General features: G+C 38.2%; 1 protein-coding gene across 2 annotated transcripts in view; it reads left to right on the top strand.

Moving 5' to 3' along the window:
* The first annotated feature begins 244 nt into the window (after positions 1-244).
* pstpip1b (proline-serine-threonine phosphatase interacting protein 1b) overlaps positions 245-22,723 on the top strand; it is a 33,334-nt gene continuing 10,855 nt past the window's right edge. The window contains exons 1-3 of one of the 2 annotated variants that reach the window (XM_089129569.1): positions 245-545; positions 5,873-6,026; positions 14,805-14,864. The gene's annotated coding sequence lies outside the window, so the exon portion shown is untranslated. Of the gene's footprint in view, positions 546-5,867; positions 6,027-14,804; positions 14,865-22,723 lie in introns of both variants that reach the window. The other variant, XM_089129568.1, reaches the window with a different exon arrangement.

Raw genomic sequence — 22,723 nt, 5'->3', positions numbered from 1 at the left:
TAGCGATATTTGTGTTTTTGAGTAAAACAGGGCTTAATAATTATGAGTTTACTTGTCTTAGAAAGTTGTATTTATTGATAATGTTTAAATATTAATAATGTTAATAGATATTTATGAAGTTATTTATTGGTTTTATTATGGATTTATGGATTTATTTCAAGGGTATTGTGATACACGCTCCATATCAGAAGGTGGCGGTAATGCGCACTTAAAAGTTGTTTGCCAACCGCCATAAAAAGAAAAATGAAGAAGAAGAAGACCTTTACGTTTACGTAAGATGAACGGTATTAAAGTATATATTTTTATAATTTTCAGAAACTGACCGATCGTTTCGCAAGATAAGAGCATATTCCTCAGGTGGGATCGTGCAGAGCTCTTTGAAGCACGAAGCCCTTTGAAACTGCATTGATTTGGAATTCAACAATATGGTTAGCTACCGTTTAAGGTCCATTGTGTGGAGAAAAATCCTGAAAGGTTTTCCTCAAAAAAATTAATTTCTTTTCCACTGAAGAAAGAAAGACATGAACATCTTGGATGGCATTGGGGTGAGTAAATTATCAGGAAATTTTCCTTTTGAGGTGAACTAATTATTTAAGTAAGTTCTGTGATGTTTATTTTTTGTTGTAAAAAAGTTATTAATTTAGTTCATTTAAATATATAGCAGTTCTGGAGAAAACAGTGATGTCATCGTCCAGCTCAGTTCAGTTCTCATAAGGCAGATCAATAATTGTTGTGGAATATTAAAATTATAATTACATTATTAATTTAACATTATTTAACAACATTCATCATGAAAGGTTGAATCAATCAATACCAGGAAGTGTCATTGTTTTTAATATCGAATATCGAGATAGTTTTAGTTATTTATTAATTTATTTATTTTTTGCATTTGAAATTCGTTTTTATTTTTGTATTTTCTGTTATTTTAATTTCGAGCTTGAGTTTGTCTCGCTCCGGCCGCCTCTTGTTCCTCCTTCTCCCGCAACGGTTTATCACTGTATTGCGGCTCGTAAAGGTAGCCGCAAGCATCAGATTCATGCTGATGCTCCAGCTCGAGTCTGGCCGGGCTCAGGTCTCGCTCCGGCCGCCCCTTGTTCCTCCATCTCCCGCAACTGGCTCGTACAGGTAGCCGCGAGCATCAGATTCCCGCAACAGATCTTCGAAGTTCCCTTCTATTCTCCCATTTCAACTTCAAAACTACCCTCCATCGTGATTAGCCTACAATACAAACTTTCTACACAGACCAAGAGGCAAGAGCCCGTTAGCTTAGCTTCCTTCTACAGAAAAATGGGTGACACAATCTTTACATTCTGTGAGTGAGATCCCGCCCCATATGGGCGTGGTGAAAACATGCGGAGCACTGGCTTAGCCTCTAGCCCAAAAATCCTCAGATGACGCAAAATTACGATTTTTGCGTCATCGGAGGATTTTTTTCCAGACTAAAAATTAATTTTTCTCTCATATCAGGAGGATATGAGGCGGGGAAGCATGGTAATTCGAAAATACTACTGGTTTTCTACTGATACAAAGCTTAATGCTATCCTGAAGTATCCCATTAAAGATCACTTCATCTGGAAAGCATCTGCTGTTTACTAACATCTGATAGACATCTTTAAGATGTCAGTTTAACATACGTCTTGCGTCAACAACACATATGCATGGTGATGCTCCCCCTACTGGTCTGCAGGTGATTTTTTTTCGTAAATAAAGTGGTGAATTATGTGGTGAATTATGCGTCACTTCATAAAATTGTAAAATTTAAACCACTGGAGTCGCATGGATAACTTTAATGATGTCTTTAATATTGTTCTGGAGCTTGAATTTTTAAATTGTGTTGCTCCAAATAGAGGGAATGAAAGTTAACAGATTTGATCAAAAATATCTTTCTTTGTGTTCCGATCCGAAGATGAACGAAGGTCTTACATGTGTGGAATGACATGAGTGTAATTCATTTTTAATTTAACATTCACATTCAGTTTTATTATTTTATTTTTTCAAGAAACGTAAGAAAGAAAGAAAGAAAGAAAGGCTTGTTGGCAGGTAGCCTGATCGAGATTCAACAGACTCCGGTCATGGGCCAGTTAAACAAAATATTTCATGTGAGATCCCTGATGGTCCAACTGTGAAGCACAAAAGAAGCATGTAGCAGCACTGACATACGAGGAGATGAATGGTGGTGCCGAAATATAAGCTATTGAGTCAATAGGGAGATGCTCATATCTCAAATATGCCTTTTGTTCGGTGAAGGACTCCCTGTCTGTGTGTCTGTCGGTGTGTGCATCTGCCAGACATCTTAGAGATGGAATATATTGTTTTAGTCTGAGACCACAGAGTCATAGCTGCATGAATGAGTTGTGATGGTGTGTGTGTGTGTGTGTGCACCCATCTCTCCTTCTCTTACTGTAATTTGACACAACGCAGAAAGAAAAAAAGGCTCAACATATTGCAGACAACTAATCAATAACACAGTGTAGGCTTCTGCAATAAAAATCAAATGACTTTTGGTTTGTTAGTAAGAGAGCTGTTGCCCCTCTCCATGTAAAATAAAACAGCTAGTAAGGCTGATAGACCTATGTATGGATTCTTCATAATTAGTGAACATGATTTTAAACATATTTTCAAAAGCACCATTCATTTCTTTATGTATGAAATGTTTGAAGAGGAAAAAATTACTGAGTGCACCATTACGATGATTGGCTGTAAATATTTACTTTCATTTCTAAACCGAATTTTCTCCAGTCTGTTCTGGCAGCTTACCTTCTTGCAATGTTGATTCTGTAAAAGCAAATTCCTGTAACAAACACTACAAAAACACTCTCTGAACTTGTGAAACAGTGCATCCTCAGCCACTTGAGAGAATAAACACAAGACTCACAGTGCCGCTGCCACCTAGTGGATTCCAGATTTACGTCACTTCTTGGCAAGAATCTCTTTGACTTCAGTTCCCAAGCATTTAATAACAGTTGTGAAGTTACTCAACTAACGACTGGATAGTGGATACTGTTACAAATGTGGGCAAGTTTTTAGCTTGAAAGTGTGAGGGTGTCACCTGAAGTGGGTAAACAATAGTTTGGTTTTTAAATTGTAAGGCAAAGTTTGTGCTATGATAATATGCTTACATAATTTCTTAAGGTGGGGCATATGATTATATTAAATTGATCTGTAATGATAAAATTTTTTAAAAAGTCATTTTCCTAGCTTGAGGACTAAGAATTTTGCTAAATAAAATAAAAATTCTCCCATTGAATTGTGTGTGATTGATCAGAGGAGGCAACATCATTCATATTGTTACAAAAGATTCTTTTTTTTAAAATACTCTTCTTTTTCACTTTTTTATTCATCAAAGAATCATGAAAAAAAAAAAAAAGATCCACAATGATTTCTGAAGGATCACGTGGCACTCAGGGCTGTTGAATATTCAGTTTTTTCCATAACAGGAATAAATCGCATAGTTAAATATATAATCAAATAACATTGTAATAACATTTAACAATATAATATTATATTAGCCGTAGTGAACATAAGACTTCTTTCAAAAACAGTCTTATGAAGTTTTGAACTGTAGTTTATGTGTGCATGCATGCATGTGTCCTATATGATACTCTTCACCTTTGACCCTCTCCAACTGGATGACAGCTTGCGGTGCCTCAATATCCCCCTTTTCTCTTCTCCTATTACAAACACGTCCTTCTGCCCGGACTCTCTCCGATCCTTCCTCCTACTCCCCCATTTTATTTTATTCCCGTGCTCCTAAATCACTTTTGTTATCTTCCCTGATTCTCTTACCCCTTATGCTCTGGCCTTTATCCCTGGTTCTCTTTCCTCCTCCCCTCATTTTCCAGTCTCTCTCATCTCATCAGTACAAATCTATCAACACATTAATGTTTTCTCACACTTATTTTGTGACTGATATCGTGAATTCTGTCTCTTGATCACATCTGATCTGATCAGTAGACAGTTCCTGCTTTTTTTCACCTCTTATTACCACACACTAACGTTCTCCTTGCTGTTTGATAGTGAGACTCCAGCCTTTTCAGTGACTGCACAAGCCAGAGCCAGAACAGTGATTGATCTGTGTGTCTGCCTGTGTGTAAGAAAGAAGGACAGAGAGAAAAGAGAGGAGATAGACGACTTGTCCTCCACCCTCAGTGTCAGAATAAGGGGGAGATAAGAGATAAGAGAGAAGGAAGGGTCAGGAGAGGTCAGGTGGGTTATAGGAAAGGTCAAGCTGTGTTGGTCTGTTTATTTTACCCTGTCTCTGATTTCCTGCCTGCTCAGGATTCAGCCCATTCACATCTGTCCTCTAAACAACCTGGAAACGGCCTTTGATGTATCTGCCAAAAACATCACTGGCTCATCACATAAAGACTGATCTATCTAAATTCAGCACAATGGAGATCATAATAACAGAGTTTAAATCAGAATTTCTACACGAATACTTAGCACACATACTCGCTAGAACAAACCTTTTACTTTTTACTTAGTGTTTGTGCTGCTTGTCAGATTCTATTAAGATTTGTTATTTTTTAATATATTCAGATGCTTCTATCTATCTATCTATCTATCTATCTATCTATCTATCTATCTATCTATCTATCTATCTATCTATCTATCTATCTATCTATCTATCTATCTATCTATCTATCTATCTATCTATCTATCTATCTATCTATCTATCTATCTATCTATCTATTTGTCTCCACTTGCCATCCATCCATTCATCGATCCACCCGTGTCTATTTGCCCATCCATCCATCCATGTCTATTTGTCCATCCATCCATCCATCCATCCATCCATCCATCCATCCATCCATCCATCCATCCATCCAATTTTTAATGGATGTAAATAACTATTATAAAATATTACATAAAACAATAGTTTAATGTGCTTGTCAGATGGCTATACTTTTATTTCAATTTATATCTATCTATCCGTCTGTCCGTCCATCCATCCAATTTGAATGGGTGTGAAATACATATTATAAAATACTACATAGTAAAATAATTAAATTAAATGTCTTTTTTTTTTTTACCAGCACAGCACTTCAGGTGTCTGTTTGTCAATCTGTCTACACACCCATTCATTTAGACCAAATTTTTAATGGATTTATAGTATAAAATATAAATACTATTTAAATATTTAAATTAAATAAGTAACGTTTGTGCTTCTTGTCAGGATCTATCAATCCATCCATCAATCCATTGAGATATACCAAAATATATTACTATTTTGTTGAATATTCTGTCTTAAGGATTGTGGTTTATGAAGGAAGAGAGGAAGGGCAAGCCAAAGAGAGCGAAACAGGAAGAGAATAGTTATAATCTAAACAGAGGCTCAGATCCAGAGAAATCAAACAAAAACATATACATCAGAGGAAACACGCCCAAATACTCTTAAACAGTGCAACCACACACACTCACATACAGACAGAAACGCATATACACACAGCCGTGCTTACTGTGCCAAACAGCTGGGCTTCCTCTAGTCTCACTCACATATCTGCATTTCTCACACTGTCACAATGATTTGGGTGCAGATAGCATCTCTCCCTCTGTGTGTGTGTGTGTGTGTGTGTGCACGTGTTGAGTGTTTATAGAGCTTTGGCGCCAACATGGTGAACTGCTGCCCACGTACAATAGGTTAGACCCTCTCAATCACCCAAGCTGACAACAGTGGGCTAAATTAGAATTATAACACTCCAAAACACTCTTTAAATCACAATTTTGAAGAACTACAGTAATGAAAACCCTTTCACAGAGAAGACAAAAAATATGTGCACTCTGTGTGTGCTGTGAGGAAACACACTGTATTCACGGGTTCAGTGCAATGTGCCCTTTAGAAGAGTGTTCATCTCTCTCTCTGTCAGTTCAGGTATGGAGCCGCTGACACTGATAAATAGCTCTCCGCTAACAGGAGGCAGACAGACGCCAGGCGACACCACTGACCTGAGATCAGTCATTCAGCATCCTCAACAGATGAACACAGCTGAACCTGCATCACTGAAACATGACCTTACAGAAAGAGAGTGAGTTTTGAAAATTAACAACTACAGGCATTTCATGTAGTAATTCTCATCTGTGCAACACAGTGCTCTCCTTTCAGAAAAAGTACCTTGAAACCATCTGGGCTGGCCTGAGGTGCAAAGGGGTGATAGTCATAGAAATGATCCAATTTTCCCTTTCAAAGTATGGCGATCTAAGATACTTGCATCTTGCATCATGATTGAAAGAAAAAAATATGATGAAAATGAAATGGATTGAAATATTGAAGAATCAATGTTTCCATGATTTAGTTCACTAACATCCTTCCTGTGTTATCATGACATGTGCTGGTTAAAGGCATCGTTTTGATGGGATGCTCTTAACCAATTAGCAGAAAAGCTCTTGAAAGGTGTGAGACAGATGGATCGATCGCAAGCTTTCTGCTGCAATCTCACAGAGTGGCTATGAATCAGACTCGTGTGTGATTTTCTGTATGCACACACACACACCAACAATGGCATTTAACATCTACACAAGACAACTTTTCACTTACATTCTGACAGTAATAGCACAATCCAATCCATCATGTTGTTTATTTTATTGAAGTTCAAATGGTCTTCTGCATTATCTTCTAAAGAGATGATTCAGACAACAAAAATGAACATTGTTATGGAAAAATAATGTTGAATAGAAATCATTTGATTCATAAAGACAAAAGCTCCAGATGCAGCCTGTGTCTTATTATTATGAATGACTTTTTTACATGAGTAAAGGAAGTAGATGTTTACAAATGAAGAAAGTAGAAAGACAGGGTTTTCCCATAGACAGCCAATTGTCTAAGATTAAAAAAACAGAACCTTCTTCAATGCCACAAATCATGTACATCATCTGTTGCTTGGTATACACATGAGTTATTGACATCTATTGGAATATATAGGGCTGTTAAAAGATTAATCGCATCCAAAATAAAAGTTTTTGTTTACATAATACTGTATGTAGCGGCAACCTATAGCCGCTGAGAGGCTAGGCAGCAGGAAATATCCGTGACGCGTTTTCTTGCATTGAATATTCAGTAGCTTTTATTGACATACACGCAGAAACAATGAAGAACATACATGCTAACGGTCAACAGAAAGTGAGCACTCCCCGCTACTCACCCCCTCTCCACACACCCCAAACAGGAAACACTATCAGGTATATACCCACCAATACCCATGTGACCGTCACACCTGGAAGCGCACGTAAATTACAAAATAAAAGACAAAACATTTTCTACACTTACATTCCAGCCCCTGATTATTACACAATACTAATGCAATAATCACAAATATAATCAAAACATGAACAATATTAACACATATAATTGTTATACATGATTTTCTCCCCTTTTTTTTTTTCTTTTCACAAAGGCTTAAGAAAATGTGAAACAATACATGTGTGCGAAAGTGTCCAAGGCACTCAAGTGTTCATCATTGTAACGGAGTAAAGTTCATACAAAGTTCAAGTCTAAGTCAGTAAAGTCCGTAAATCAGTCAAGTCCAAGTCAAAAGGTCATATCAAAAGTCAGTTGAGAGCTCTCAAATGTCAGTCATAGTTAATCTTTAAATTCCTCAGCTTCCAGAAGACGACAAATTTTGGTAATCGGCCTGGTTAAGCAGGTACTCCTAGTCTTGATCTTAACTTGCCTTGTCAATCCCTTTTTGTCCGTTATTGCGTGAATAATTTTACCCATGATCCAGGAACTTCTTGGTGCATTTTCATCCATTAACAGGACAACATCTCCCAACTGATAGTTCCGCGTCTTTACCATCCACTTTTGGCGTTCTTGCAGTAAAGGTAGATATTCACTAATCCATCTTTTCCAAAACAGGTTGGCTAAATACTGAATTTGACGCCATCTTCGACGGGCATACAAATCTTCCTTCTCAAACAATCCAGGTGGTAATGTAAACTTTGTTTTTAGAAGGAGAAGATGATTAGGTGTTAAAGCTTCCATGTCATCAGGGTCCAAAGATGATCTGGTTATGGGTCGGTTGTTAAGTATAGACTCTACTTCGCACAAGAGAGTATGAAGACCTTCTTCATTCAAACTCTGCCCTCGCAGAATGGAGTTCAGTATCTTCTTTGTAGATCTGATGAGCCTTTCCCAGATCCCCCCGTGGTGTGAACCGGTAGGAGGATTGAAAGTCCATTTAATCTTCTTTTGTAGAAGAACGTCGTTTATCTGACTCTGGTTCCAATTTTGTATCGCTTCTTTTAATTCACGATCAGCCCCGACAAAGTTCGTTCCATTATCTGAACGTATTTCTGTCACTTGTCCTCGTCGAGCGATAAAACGTCTAAGTGCGTGAATGAATGAGTCGGTGTCCAGTGAAGCAACCATCTCAATGTGAACGGCTCTAATGTTCAAGCAAGTGAAAATGACTCCATAACGTTTTAGTGTGGTTCTTCCTCTCTTTACTTCAAATGGACCGAAGCAATCCAGTCCAACATGAGTAAAGGGGGGTTTGTCTGGTGAGACTCGATCGTGAGGTAAATCAGCCATCTGTTGATGACCTGCAATTGCGTTAAACCTTTTACACACCACACATTTTGACAGAAATGTTCTTATGGCTACGCTGGCTCCAGGGATCCAATATCGCTGTCGAAGAGCCGCCAACATGAAATTCCGTCCACTATGTCCCACTTCTTCGTGAATTTGTCGCAGAATTAGATTAGAAATGTGTAGATCTTTGGCCAATATAATTGGGTGCTTAGAGTGTTCAGGGATCAATGCGTTAGCAAGACGTCCACCAACCTTGATAATATCATGCTGAAGTATTGGATTAAGACTATAAAGAGGACTATTTTGTTTGACTACTCCATGCTTGCGTAGACTATTTAGTTCCTCCGGGAACCTCTTTCTTTGAGAAAGTCGGATGATTTCCATTTCGGCCCTTTCCAATTCTTCCAACGAAAGTAAGTCCTCACACGATGTAGATTTAAACTTCTGCATCTCCTGATTAACGATCATCTCTTGTACGTATGGATCTGTATTAGAGGAGACGAGAACAGTCTGCAGTCGTTTCCTTTCCTTGCTACGGTCCATCAAAATTCGTTTCAGGCGAAGGATCCATGCTACGGCTTTCTTTAGTCGAATCCAAGATGAAAAGTAATCAAAGAGATCTGATATGGAGTCAGAATTTTCATCGACTTTTATCATGTTTACCAAAGCACTCCTTTTAATCTCAGGGTCACGAGGCAATATTACATCCCTACAGGTAAGGTCCGTTGGCCACTCCTTAGGTGATCGAGTGAGAAATGCAGGACCAGAAATCCACGTCTCGTTCTTCAAAAGTGAATCCACCTTCACTCCTCTAGACACCAGGTCTGCCGGATTGCTTGATGAATTCACGTACCTCCATTGTTCTACATCGGAAACCTTCAGGATTTCGGACACTCGATTAGCCACAAAGCACTTAAATCTAGTGGTGCTATTTCGAAGGTATTTGAGTACTGAAGTACTGTCAGTCCAAAAAACTGAGTTTTGAAAGGGCATCTTGAGTTCCTTCATCCAGATTTTGTCAATACGGCTTGCAAGAGTGGCAGCTGTAAGTTCCAGGCGAGGGATTGTAACAGATCTTAATGGTGTAATTCTTGCCTTGCTCACTAAGAGGGTAGAACATGCCTGTTGTTGGTCATTATGGAGCAGCAAATAGGATACCACTCCATATCCTTGTTCGCTTGCATCTGAAAAATGATGCATTTGAGCAGTAGTTACATTTCCAAACCCATCAGGCTTCAAACATCTTCTGACCTCAAAACCCTCCAAGCAACGCAGATCATCCAGCCAGTTCATCCAACGTTGAACATACACTGATGGAATATCATTGTCCCATCCAATTCCCTCCCTACATAGATCCTGCAGTATCCTCTTGGCAGACAGAATCACAGGTGACAAGAACCCCAGAGGATCGTAGATGGAACTAACCACTGAGAGAATTCCTCTCCTGGTAAGAGGTCTATCCTTGACTACCACTTTGAACTGAAAGGCATCCGATTCAGCACACCATTGTACTCCCAATGCTCGTTCCACTGGCAAGATGTCACGATCGAAATCCAAATCCTTTACCTTTTTCTCCCTGTCCTTCTCGGGTATTACACTCAACACAGCACGGCTGTTGCTCGTCCATTTTGTTAAACAAAATCCACCTTTAGCACACATACTAGTAAGATTCTTGTACAGTTGCACAGCCTCTGATTCAGAAGATACGGAAACAAGGCAGTCGTCCACGTAGAAGTTATTGAGAACAACGTCCGTTGTCTTAGGGTTGAATAGATCCTTTTGATCCATTGCACATTTCCTCAATGCAAAACTTGAGCAACTAGGTGATGATGTAGCCCCAAATAGATGAACCACCATTCTGTATTCCTCCAGACTGCTATTTAAATCACCTTCTGGCCACCACAGAAATCTCAAGAAGTCACAGTCTTCTGGGTGAACTCTGATTTGATGAAACATGGCCTCAATGTCAGCCATTAGGGCAATGGGTTCCAATCTAAATCGTACTAGTACACTCACCAGCGAACTGGTTAAGTCTGGACCTTGTAGAAGCTTGCTATTCAGTGATGTGCCCTGAAAAGAAGCTCCACAATCAAACACAACCCTGATCTTGTGTTTTGTGAGATGATAGACACCGTGATGGGGTAAATACCACAGACGTCCGTCGCGTCTCTCCAGTTCAGCCGCAGGTACCCTTTCGGCATAACCTTTATGAATCACATCCTCCATAAAAGTGGTGTAATCTGCATGAAAGGAAGAATTCACTTTGAACTTCTTATGTAGAGTTAGAGCACGTTGTTCTGCAATTCTCCTGTTCATAGGCATGACTACTTCGGCATTTCTGAATGGAAGACCAATATAATAATGATCATTAATTAGCTTTGCTGAATTGGACACAAAATTCATAAACTGCTGATCTTCTTTAGATGTTCCCACCATCTCTTCATGAGCAGTCTCTGGAAAATCGGCCTTAAATTGCTGCTTCCACAACTCTTCCAACTTCATCACTGCAATCCTATTCGCAGTCACAGAAATTTGGTTAGCAGCATCATCTCCATTCATGCCAGCTCCTTTGAGTGGTCCGTTAACGGTCCATCCGAACAGGGTCCTTACGGCATATGGGCCATTATTTTGACTACGTATGACCTCCCAAGGCTCCAATGCTTCTGGAACATTAGCTCCAATCAAAAGCTCTATACCAGCATTAATCGTAGGTAGACAAATATGACTCAGATAAGGCCAACGTTCAAGATCCTTTTGTGAGGCGATGTTTTCCATGGTCACGGGCATGCTCTCTTGTGTATAGACTTCCGGCAATGCACAGTAATCTTCTTGTCTCAATCCAGAAATCTCCAGGTCTTTTAGAACGTAGCTACCAACTGATTTATCTTGGCTCATAGTTCTGAGAAGGATATTAACTCTCTTTCCAGAGAGGTTGAGCTTGTTCATCAAACTTTCGGTACAGAAAGAAGCAGAACTTCCTGAATCGAGAAAAGCATACGTCATCACCACATTGTGACTCTTTCTTGATTTGACACAAACTGGGACGATAGGTAATGCACAGCTGTCGTTACCAGCCCCAGTAAGACCACTAGTTTGGAGAGAGACCATAGCACTAGCTACTGCGGACTTAAATTCAGCTTTCTTCTTGTCCAATGTTTCTACCTTCTCATGAGGGTAAATGTGAAGAAGACTTGGGTGTTTAAGACCACATACGTTACAGACACTTCTCATTTTGCAGTCCCTACTAAGGTGACCTGTATGCAAGCAGCCAAAGCAAACTCCTCTCGTCATCAGAAAATTCATCTTTTCTTTGTGACTTTTTCTGATCAGTTTATTACAGACATCCAGCATGTGTTCACCATTACAAAAGAGGCAGGTTCTGTTAGTTGATATCTTATGGTGTTCTTTCATTTCAGGTATAGCAGTGACAGTAGTTGCAAAGCTGCTTCTAGTTTTCGGCTGACCTGCTTTAAAATTCATCTTCCTACCTCCAACAGGTGACACATCCTGAATATTACCAAACACAGGATCAGATAGAATTTTTACTTGTTTCTCGATGAAATCAACAACATCAGAAAAGGTGGTTTGATTGTGGCGTCGCTCCTTTAACTCGTATGCAACGACTCTCCATCTGTCTTTGAGTTTGTAAGGAAGCTTTGAGAGGATGATTTGCATGTTAGTGGTGAGATTCAGCTCATTCATATAGTGAATATCTTGCATAGCGTTGCAACAACTCCTTAGGAAAAGACCATACTCTTGCAAAGACTTAGCATCTTCAGATTTTATAGTCTTCCATAAAAGAGCCTTTTCCATGTATGACGAAGCTATTTTTACCTCATTGCCGAAGTTCTCTTTAAGCAAAGCCTTAGCCTTCAAGTAACCTTGTGACGGGGTCATGAGCTGGCAACTTCTAACAAGTTCTCTCGCCTGTCCTCGTGTATATTGCTCCAGGAAGTGCAGACAATCTCCTGGGTTGTCTGCCTTTTTTTCCACCACTTCCTCAAATGTACGCATAAACTCATGAAAGCGCAAAGGATCTCCATCAAAGTACTGTATTTCTCTAGGTGGAAGGGAAGACAAGTTATGCTGTTTAACCAATAGGGCAGCTATTTCATTTTGCTTACCCATAAGCTGAAGCATGCTTGAATGGCCTGTGTCAATTTGGGAACTTGGTCTTCTTGACCCATGACCATCGCGATTCTGAATATCCAATGGTGACAAATCAGGCAATGTAGCTTGTGAAGGTTTCATTTTAGGTCTTGTTGATTGTTGTTGTCCTAAACGAGGTGGAGAATAATTTGGGATCCTTTGTGTACCATTGATATATGATGTACGTGCTACCGGTATGGACTCTGATGCTGCTGGGACACTAGCAGAAGGAACAAATGGTTCTGCTACCGAATGTAGGGGTTTCAACACATTCCTATCCACAGATGAATAGGATACGGATTGAACGTCTTGATACACCTTTACTCTTGCCATTGACTCAGCTAATTTGATTTCCAAATCCAGTTTTTCCTTCCTTTTTCTCAACTGTTCCCCTCGTTCCTCTAAATCATGTTTCAATTGCAGCATCTTTTGAGAAGCCAATAAAGCAGCCAATTCTGCCTCAGCCTTGAGACGCATAGAAGATCGGCAGGATCGAGACCCATGAGATGTAGCTCCAGAAGATCTTTTACTGCTTATATTTGAAGCACTGTCCGTTGGTTGAATTTCATTTTCAAGGTTCCCGGAATACATTCCAGCTTGTAGGTGATGTACATTGAAGGGCCGAGTATTGTGTGCTGTAGACAACATGTCAATAGAGGATGTAATGTCAGATGCACAAACTCCTTGAGATGTAACAATGGCTTCCCCAACCACAGGCCCACGGATAATAGAAGAAGCGGTGCAAGCTTCGTTCGTCCATCGTTGAACGTCATCCACAAAACCATTATAATGTTCCAAAATGGAGTCAAACCATTCATTTTGTTTACTTTGTTCCTCATTAGGTAGTAGAGGCAATACTCCTTTATGTAGCGCAATTGCATCATCCATAAGCACCTGTATCGTTTTCAACATAGAACACACTTGAGACGCATTATCATCGCATTTCATCAGCTCTTTCATTGATCCGATCAAATTCTTCACTTTGTTTACTTTACTCTTGCGATCCCTTTGCAAGGCTTCAATCTTAGCCACCAACGCCTTTGTCGTGGGTTTATGCTCTCGTTTGCTGCCATCAACAACAGCGTTATCCATATCCTCTGAATTCATCATTCTCCAACGCGACGGACAATGCGAGCTCCGTTTCAAACCGCACGCTCACAGAGCCAAACAATGAATGAACGTAACCAGGCAGTAAATCACACGAGAGCCCATAAGTACCAGAGCAACACAGAGCGCGTTCAACTCAGCGCCAATCCAATGACAACAACAGCGTCTTCCACAACTTCCACTACGGCGATACAGCACGATCCATGAAACCGCGAACGTACCTCATTTGCCGTCTGTATGTGCGTCGTGTCCGTCAATCCAAACTCTGCAGTGCACGTCCGCCACTACATGCTGTATGCAGAAACAGCCGTTTCCAAGTTGCGTCCATAATCCATTGGTTGTGTAGTTTTCTGTTGACTTAAATGTAGCGGCAACCTATAGCCGCTGAGAGGCTAGGCAGCAGGAAATATCCGTGACGCGTTTTCTTGCATTGAATATTCAGTAGCTTTTATTGACATACACGCAGAAACAATGAAGAACATACATGCTAACGGTCAACAGAAAGTGAGCACTCCCCGCTACTCACCCCCTCTCCACACACCCCAAACAGGAAACACTATCAGGTATATACCCACCAATACCCATGTGACCGTCACACCTGGAAGCGCACGTAAATTACAAAATAAAAGACAAAACATTTTCTACACTTACACTGTATATGTGGCTGCACTGTGTATGATTATTTTGTATATATATAAAAATACACATTCATGTATAATTAAAAAAAAATATATAAAATATTTATATATAATATAAATTATATATAAATCTATATACAGTATATACATGAAAATATTTCTTAAATATATACAAGCATGTGTGTGTATTTATGTATATGAAATAATTATACACAGTGCAGCCACATATTACGTAAACACAAACTTTTATTTTGGATGCGATTAATCGTTTGACAGCCCTAAAATATATTGGAACTTGGGTCCTTCTGTAATGTATTGAACTTTTCCTTGGACATGTAGCATAGCTTATTTCCTTATTGTTTATATCCGATCCTATTTTGTAGATTCATTGCAAGCTGTAAAGATGAGACCACTCGAGCACATGGCTATTGCACCCCAGACTGGTGAGTTTAAGGGTTATGGTCATGAATTCAGGCCAGTGACTCAGTTATCAGAGATATGTAGGGCGGGGGGCAAGGCTTTTGAACTGACTCTTGACCTCACGGCCTCTTGGGTATTTCCTTTGTGTGTTCAGAGAGCAGCCATTTAACAAAAATGAACCTGCCATAATGCTTATTCCAACTTTAATTTATTTTATCACACACTTAAATATTTGGCTTTATCTGCGCACGTAATGTCTGACAATTTCCTATCCATAACAAAGCTTGGTGACTTCAAAACACCATTCATCCCTCTGTTTCTGATCTTTAAATTCTCCTCACATCGCCAGGCAGTCAGAATTGATGACTAGATCTCAGACTAAACAAAGGGACATCATCATATTCACCAACTACACCACAGGGCAGAGGAGACACTGCAAGCTACATTTTTGTTTTAATTGCCTTGTAGTAGAGCAACAACAATAAGACTTCACTTTACTTGATTTGATCCAGTTAAAAGTCTGAAGGTTCATGCCTCACCATCTGCAAGAAGAACATTTCTTCATTAACTCTGCTTCAACAGTTTACTTCGCAGAACCATGTGAATCATAGTATGTGTTTTCAAAGATTCCCCTTTAACAGAGATGTTGCTCAACAAATATACTCAGAAGAATACTTCGCATGGGTGTTTATTCACAAGAAGCAGCGTCATGCCTTTATGGAAAGGAAGTGAAACTCAGATTATCTTGGTTGGATTACATTTGGAGGAGTTCAGAGAAAAGCAAAGATTCTTTTTGTTTTATTTTCACAAGTAATCAGATTATTAATTATGGGTTGTATTTCCCTTTTTGCTTCTAACAATTTCATTATTTATGTTCCCAATTATTGTTTTAAAGATAACTGTTAAAGAAAATATCACTAGCTAAATTCATATTACAAATTCTGAAATATTTAATAAACAGTATACTAATATTTCAATATTGTAAAAAAAATATATATTTTTAAAAACGTCATTTTTGAAAGAAGTGTAAGGGTTTAATTGCATGTGATAATGCATAATTTACTGTTATTTCAACAATAAGTACATGAAACGTGTAACAAAGACACCAAAATAAAGTGTTAACCAAGGCTGCATTTATTTGACCAATATTACAGTTTAAACAAAAATATGATGAAATAATATAACAATTTAAATAGACTATTTCTATTTTAATACATTTTAATACAAAAATCATTTTATTTCTGTGATGGCAAAGCTGAGATTTCAGCATCATTACTCCAGTCTTCATTGTCACATGATCCTTCAGAAATAATTCTAATATACTGATTTGCTGCTCAAGAAACGCATCATATTATTATCAGTGTTGAAAATGGTTTCATCAATATAATCCTTGCTGAATTGTTATCGATTTCCTTATCCTTTTATTAGACCACTCAGACAATATTTGGTATTGATTTATTGCCAAATCAAATGTATGTTAATTTAGCAGTTTCCACTTTGACCATCACAGCTGTTGGTTTTCTTAATTGTATAGAAAATGTATATATAAGATTTGCTTAATTGTAGTGATACCTATCAGAGCCAGAAACTACAACCATAAAAATGATCTGTTAATAGATCCCTAATTTGTGAATTGCACATGCACAAACCTAAAGTGTGGCACGAGTTACAGTCATTATTGCAATCGCAAACATTAATAGAGCCTTTTTTTTTAACCAGTCACCCGGTCAAGTCTGCCTACATGGCCAGACAGGGGACAGACTTAGTGCCTGAATCACACTGACAAGAGTTCAGATACACAGTGACTTACTTGCATTCATAAACTGACTGTTGTTCATCAAACACTACGTTTGTTATTGTAACAGGAGGTGACTAGGAGCCAGCTGACCCCTGACTGCGTCATTACAACCGAGACAGACCACCATCATGACGTGACTCATAAAATGAAAGCCATGTGAATCTGAGGTCTGGTCATCAGGATCTGCTATAGCCTATAAGAAAAGAAAAAGAAAAAAAAAACTGTAATACAAAATTTTATTATTGAAAAAGATCTATCAGAAACTTAAATAACATCTTGCTTATGATCATGTTATCCTGCTGACAAAATAGTGCACAAATATAGGTGAAAAGAAAGGAGTAGGATAATGGTTTTAAATTTAGCAGTTAGGATGTCAGTACATACAATTTAAGTAAGATATGTTTGGGGTCAGTAAGATTTTCTAATATTTTTGGAAAAAGTCAAGGCTGCATTTCTTTGATCAAAAATACAGTAAGAACTGTAATGTTTTATACATATATTAATAATTCTTTTAGATGAATTAACTTATAAAATCCACTAAAACCAGTGACACGAAACAGTGTGCGTAATTAAACTAATCTTTATCAGATTTCATAAGTCTTATTTATAAATGTCTGCCTCCCTTTGCCATAAAATATTATCATGTGTCAAATAAATATTGTCCAACACATAAAAAACGTTCTATATTTGTGTGAAGCTGTATATCAAAAAACTTGATTTGCTGAAAAGTACAAACAGAAATGGTGAGAGAAAGCGAATGGAAAGGAGAGAAAAAGGAGTAAGAGAGAGAACTGTGTCTTTTTGAGAGACGCCAGATTATCTGCTTCACTGCTTGAGTGAAACACATTAGCAAGCTGGATTATTCAGCTCAGTGCTTCAGAGAAAAGTGCTGAAATGAAAGCATGTCTGTGTGTGTGTGTGTGTGTGTGTGTACGGCGGACCTGTCTTCTCTGATTTGAGTTTGAACCTCTTCATCTTCTGTTTTAAAGAAACCAGAGGCATCTTCACAAATGTTGTAAGACAAACTGTAATGCTCCTATACCTGTATTTAACCCTCTGTATTTCACTTCCCATCACCAGGATCAGCTGGACATGGAGACTGTTTGACTACAAACTAGGAGTGATTATCTCAGTGAGGAGTAAATGATGACAAGGTGGTTTTAGGAGGTGAAATCTGAATACCTGTGGCAGAGAGAGAGAGACAGAGAGAGAGACAGAGAGAGAGAGAAAGAAAGAGACTGTAGACCACAGGATGACATATCATTAAGTGCCCCAGTCAACAGCATATTACCGCCTCTGAAGAATCATTGAGTCTGCCAGGGTTATGTGACCTGTCACACAGACTTGCATCATGAGGAACATGTGAGATATGAAAAAAAAAAGAAAAGACGAAACATTTGAAACATGAATCATCATGCAGAAAAGCATGTGAAATAATAGCCATTAACACAGTGGATAAAAAATATGCTTGGTGACTTTAAAGTCACCATGAATTCAAAATTGACTTGTTTTTTTTAGAGAATATTGCAGTATTCATTATAAAACATTTATCCGTGCACATTATATTTTTTATGAATGTGCCCTCATAATCTTTAATCAAAATAACCTTGCAGAATTATATATTCTCCTGTCCGATGATGTGTTTACTGGCGTGAGGTTGGGACAACCTGTCACTCACATGACATCACAGCAATAGCAAACCACAACCATCAAACTATCCAATCTATTCCCCATGGACAAAAGTAAGTCCAGCCCTAGACTTTTTTAAAGAAGCAGTTTCACTTCGATATACACACATAAATAAACCCCAGAGTGCCTGTAATGCCTAAAATCCATTCACCCTATGAAACCATATGTATATCTTCCATGCTTTCCTATAAGTCAGTGTTCTTCAACCCTGCTCCTGAAGGACCCCCAACACTGCACATTTTCTTTGTCTCCCTAATCAAACACACCTGATTCAACTAATCACTTGGGTTAATGAGCTGATGAGATGAATCAGGTGTGTTTGAATATAGGGAGACGAAGAAAACGTGCAGTGTTGGGGGTCTTTCAGGAACAAGGTTGAAAAACACTGCTATAAATGATCAATGAAAATGAGTGTATGATTGTAAGGCTGAAAAATATAAAGATATTAAAAAACAAAAGGAAAGGACCATGTGAGCTCACATACGCAACACAGTTGAATCATTGATCAGAGAGCCTTACATCACATGACGGGAAATTTGAGCCAGAGAGGAACACTGGACTTGACAACAAGAACTCAGATAAGATTTGCTCATCTGAGACACACACATCCACATATTCATGGTATGGTATGATATACAATGTATGCACAAATGTGAATGATAAAGAGCTACCACCATAGGCCTCACGCAAAGATAGGCCTCCTTTATGGCCAAAATACAAAAGGTGTAGAAGAGTTTTTTTGCTTATTAACAAGAAAAAATATAATTAAATAATCAGATATAAACGTAGGCATGAAAAAAATACACACTTGTTAAGAGATGAGCCAATATTATGCCTTCTAACAGAGCAATCAATAATCACACAGCCCTCAGGATATCACTCAAACTGATCCATCTATCATCTGCTGAATTATTCATACATGACCGACAGTGAGCGTGTGCATTTGTGGGAGTTTGTCCTTAATAGGGCAGTTTGGGCATATTTGCAGTTTGTTATCTTTAGCACAATTGTCCAACCAACTATCACTGCAGCAAATAAAATATCGGAAAAGGATCCTTCAAAATGAAACACACTAACCACACATATACACACAAATCAAAACAGTTCACACAGATCCCAGCTGGTAATCGTGGTGCAACCGAGTATAAAGGATAATCCTGATCAATATCTATACTTCCTGAGGGATCCGTTTTCATAAGGATATCTATATAGAACATGATTTTCAGCACCAAGACTTTGTGTTCATACAATAAAACACGTGCTTCAAAAAGCCACTACACCAAATAATAATAATAAAATGATTTATAAAGGGTTCATCACAATAATCCTGCCTGAAAATAAGTTAAAATATGTTATTTTATATATAAAAATAAATACAGTGGACTTGTAAAAAAACATTTTCTTTAATTTAACAGACTGTTTTGATATATATATATATATACTGTATATATATATATATATATATATATATATATATATATATATATATACAATATTTTTTTTTAATTCTGAAACTTATTGATTTCATTTCATAATTTGAATCCAATTTGAATCTAATTTGAGGTCCTTTTGGGGACCCCACTCATTAATAAAACCTACATATTTTAACATAAAGGATATATTTTATCTAAAATTACGTTTGTAATAATAGATCAATTATATGTTAGTGGAGATCATAACTCAAGAAGTGTTCTTGGGAGCTCAATTGTGCAGACTTTTTTTTGAAAACAATTGATTAACAATTGATAAATAAAACGATACCTTACTTTAACTGAAACGCCAATGTACTTTTCATTTTTCTAATCAATAATCCTAAAACAATGAGCCATGTGTTGTTTCACACCTCTGTCAAACATATACTGCACTAACACACACACACACACACATATATTACTGACAGTCCGGAACAAACTCATCAGTCTCATTCACACGTTGAGAGCTATTCTGGTCGACTTCCTGGTGTGACTGAGGCATAAGATATCTCAAGCCCCTTGTCTGCAGGAGGGCACAAGCACACTGGCAGCAAAGGTCATAGCACACCACTGCTTATCACAATCACTTAGTGACACACGTCAAGTCTTGTGAACATGTCTCACCACATCCAGAGCTTATGTAGGCCTACATGCATTAAGACAAAGTAGCGTGAATATGTGCATTGCCTGCAGTTTACATTTAGGACTGGATCTGGATTAGTACAAAGCCCCACATCATCTTTTAATATTTAGAAACAGGGAGTATCTGACTTACTAACTGATCACTATCCATCTTCATCAGGCAGTCTCTCAAGTAAACATTGCTTCCTCAAGTGGAGCCAGAGAATAAAAGTATTTGCCATGTATAGTTAAAGAAGATAGGGGGAAAAAATTTTGGTTAAACTTTAAAAAAGTATGTGTTCATGCTGTATTCCTTAAGTTTATAATCAACCTGAAATGTGAAGTTGTCTTGACTGACAGCTTTCTTCTCTATTGTTATGATAGGCTATCCCACAGAGGAACTCCGGAAGGAGATTTGAGTTATGTCATTTAAGTTTATTCACCAGTCATTCGTGAGGGCTACTGTAGCTACAACTTTACTTTCGTTTTGTTATTGGTTTATTTTGTGGAATTAGTTACGTTGAGCGTTTGGCAGTTCCCGCCTCCTTCTTCCCTAAATGAAAGTCAGCCATGTATGACTTGACAATCTTTGAAACCAAACTACAACAATTCCCAAATTTGACAGTAGCAGTTAAATGATATTTGGGAGGGGACTAAATATTGTAAGCTGAATCTGTATCCACTGAATCACCTGTTCGACTACTAGTAAGACTGCTACTCTCTCTTTCTCTCTGTGTGTGTGTGTGTGTGTGTGTGTGTGTGTGTGTGTGTTTAGCCACTCACAAACTCTCACTGAGGTGGTCTCTACAGCTTGTGTAACATGATCCTTTCAACAGAAAATGCACAGGACGAGAGGGGGAGCGAGAAGCTGGACAAAAGCTCCTAACAGCAGTGCAGTCCAGTAGGTAAAAGTGGAGTTATCCCGAATGGCTGTGTTCGATTGGTGTGTAATGCATTCTGAGGGCTGGTGGTGGGAGCAGGACGGATGGCGCCACGGTGCTGCCCCACTGATACACTACACCAGCAAACACAGCCCAGGGGAAGCAAGCGCGTCAATACACACACACACACACACACACACACACACACACACACACACACACACACACACACACACACAGACACACAGAGAGAGAGAGCACCTGAAGGCCAGCTGGAAACCCAAAAGCTGAGAAGGTGTTGATGTTAATCATTGCAAGAAAATGTGTATAATTGTGACAGGATAGGGAACAATATTGGTGTGTGTTTGCTGCAATTTGTGTGTGTTCTAGTGTTTTGCGGTAGCAGTTCATTAATCTCAGGGCTGGCACCAAACCTGTATGTATTTGTGAACCCCTCCTACTCTGAAGGTCATCCCTGATGTCTTGGAAGGGAGGAAATCCAGATCGATTATGATAAAAATACACCTGCAAAGGACACAGACACACCCAGAGATACTACTATTTCATTGAAATGCTTTATCATCGGCAAGGACACTTTACTATCTAGGAATAAAGCCTCAAATAACATATTGTGTAAATGATGGGGTAGATACATAGGAATTTTGAGGATTATGAGTTTATATTTCTGCAGATTTTAATATCTAGTTTCTGTTAAAGTTTTGGAAGCAACATATCTTTACAATGACCAATACTGGAAAAATGTGTATTGCTACGGAAAAAGACAATTGTAAACTGTTACTAGTGCTCTGATTGAAATATATTTTAATATTTTATTATTAATAGATATATTTCTATTCTCAACATTTATATAATATTTAAGTATTTTATAATAAATTATTTATATATTTTACATACATTTCTATAATCAAATTATTTTGTTTTGTGCACTCTGTAAAAAAGACATCTTAGTATGTAAAATCAGTTATAACAAGTAAAGTAACCTAAAAATGCAGTGGATTTGTGCAAATGCAATGTACATTCCATAATAAATATAAATCTATAATAAATAGAAATAAATCAACCTGTATTAGGTTACACCAACATAACAGAACAAAAAACATGCTGATAAGGGTAGAAATATTTCAAATACATGGTCAAAAATTTGCGTTTAGTCTGTCCCCTCAACTAGAGAGGGGACATTCAACACACACACACACACACACACACATACGTCAGTCTGTCTGCAGCCTAACCACAATCCTCTTGCCTGCTGTGGTGACCGCAAGCAGTCAACAATGCCACAATCAGCATCATACTGCATAACAGAACAATCAATACACGCACACACACAAACCACCACCACACTGTTCATCACACCAATCGATAATTATGTACACCACCACAGGGTTCGAAATGTTTTT

This window comes from Pimephales promelas, chromosome 1 (genome assembly GCF_988280905.1).
Source record: "Pimephales promelas chromosome 1, fPimPro1.hap1.1, whole genome shotgun sequence".
NCBI lineage: Eukaryota > Metazoa > Chordata > Actinopteri > Cypriniformes > Leuciscidae > Pimephales > Pimephales promelas.
This window is presented reverse-complemented; position numbering and strand designations above follow the sequence as displayed.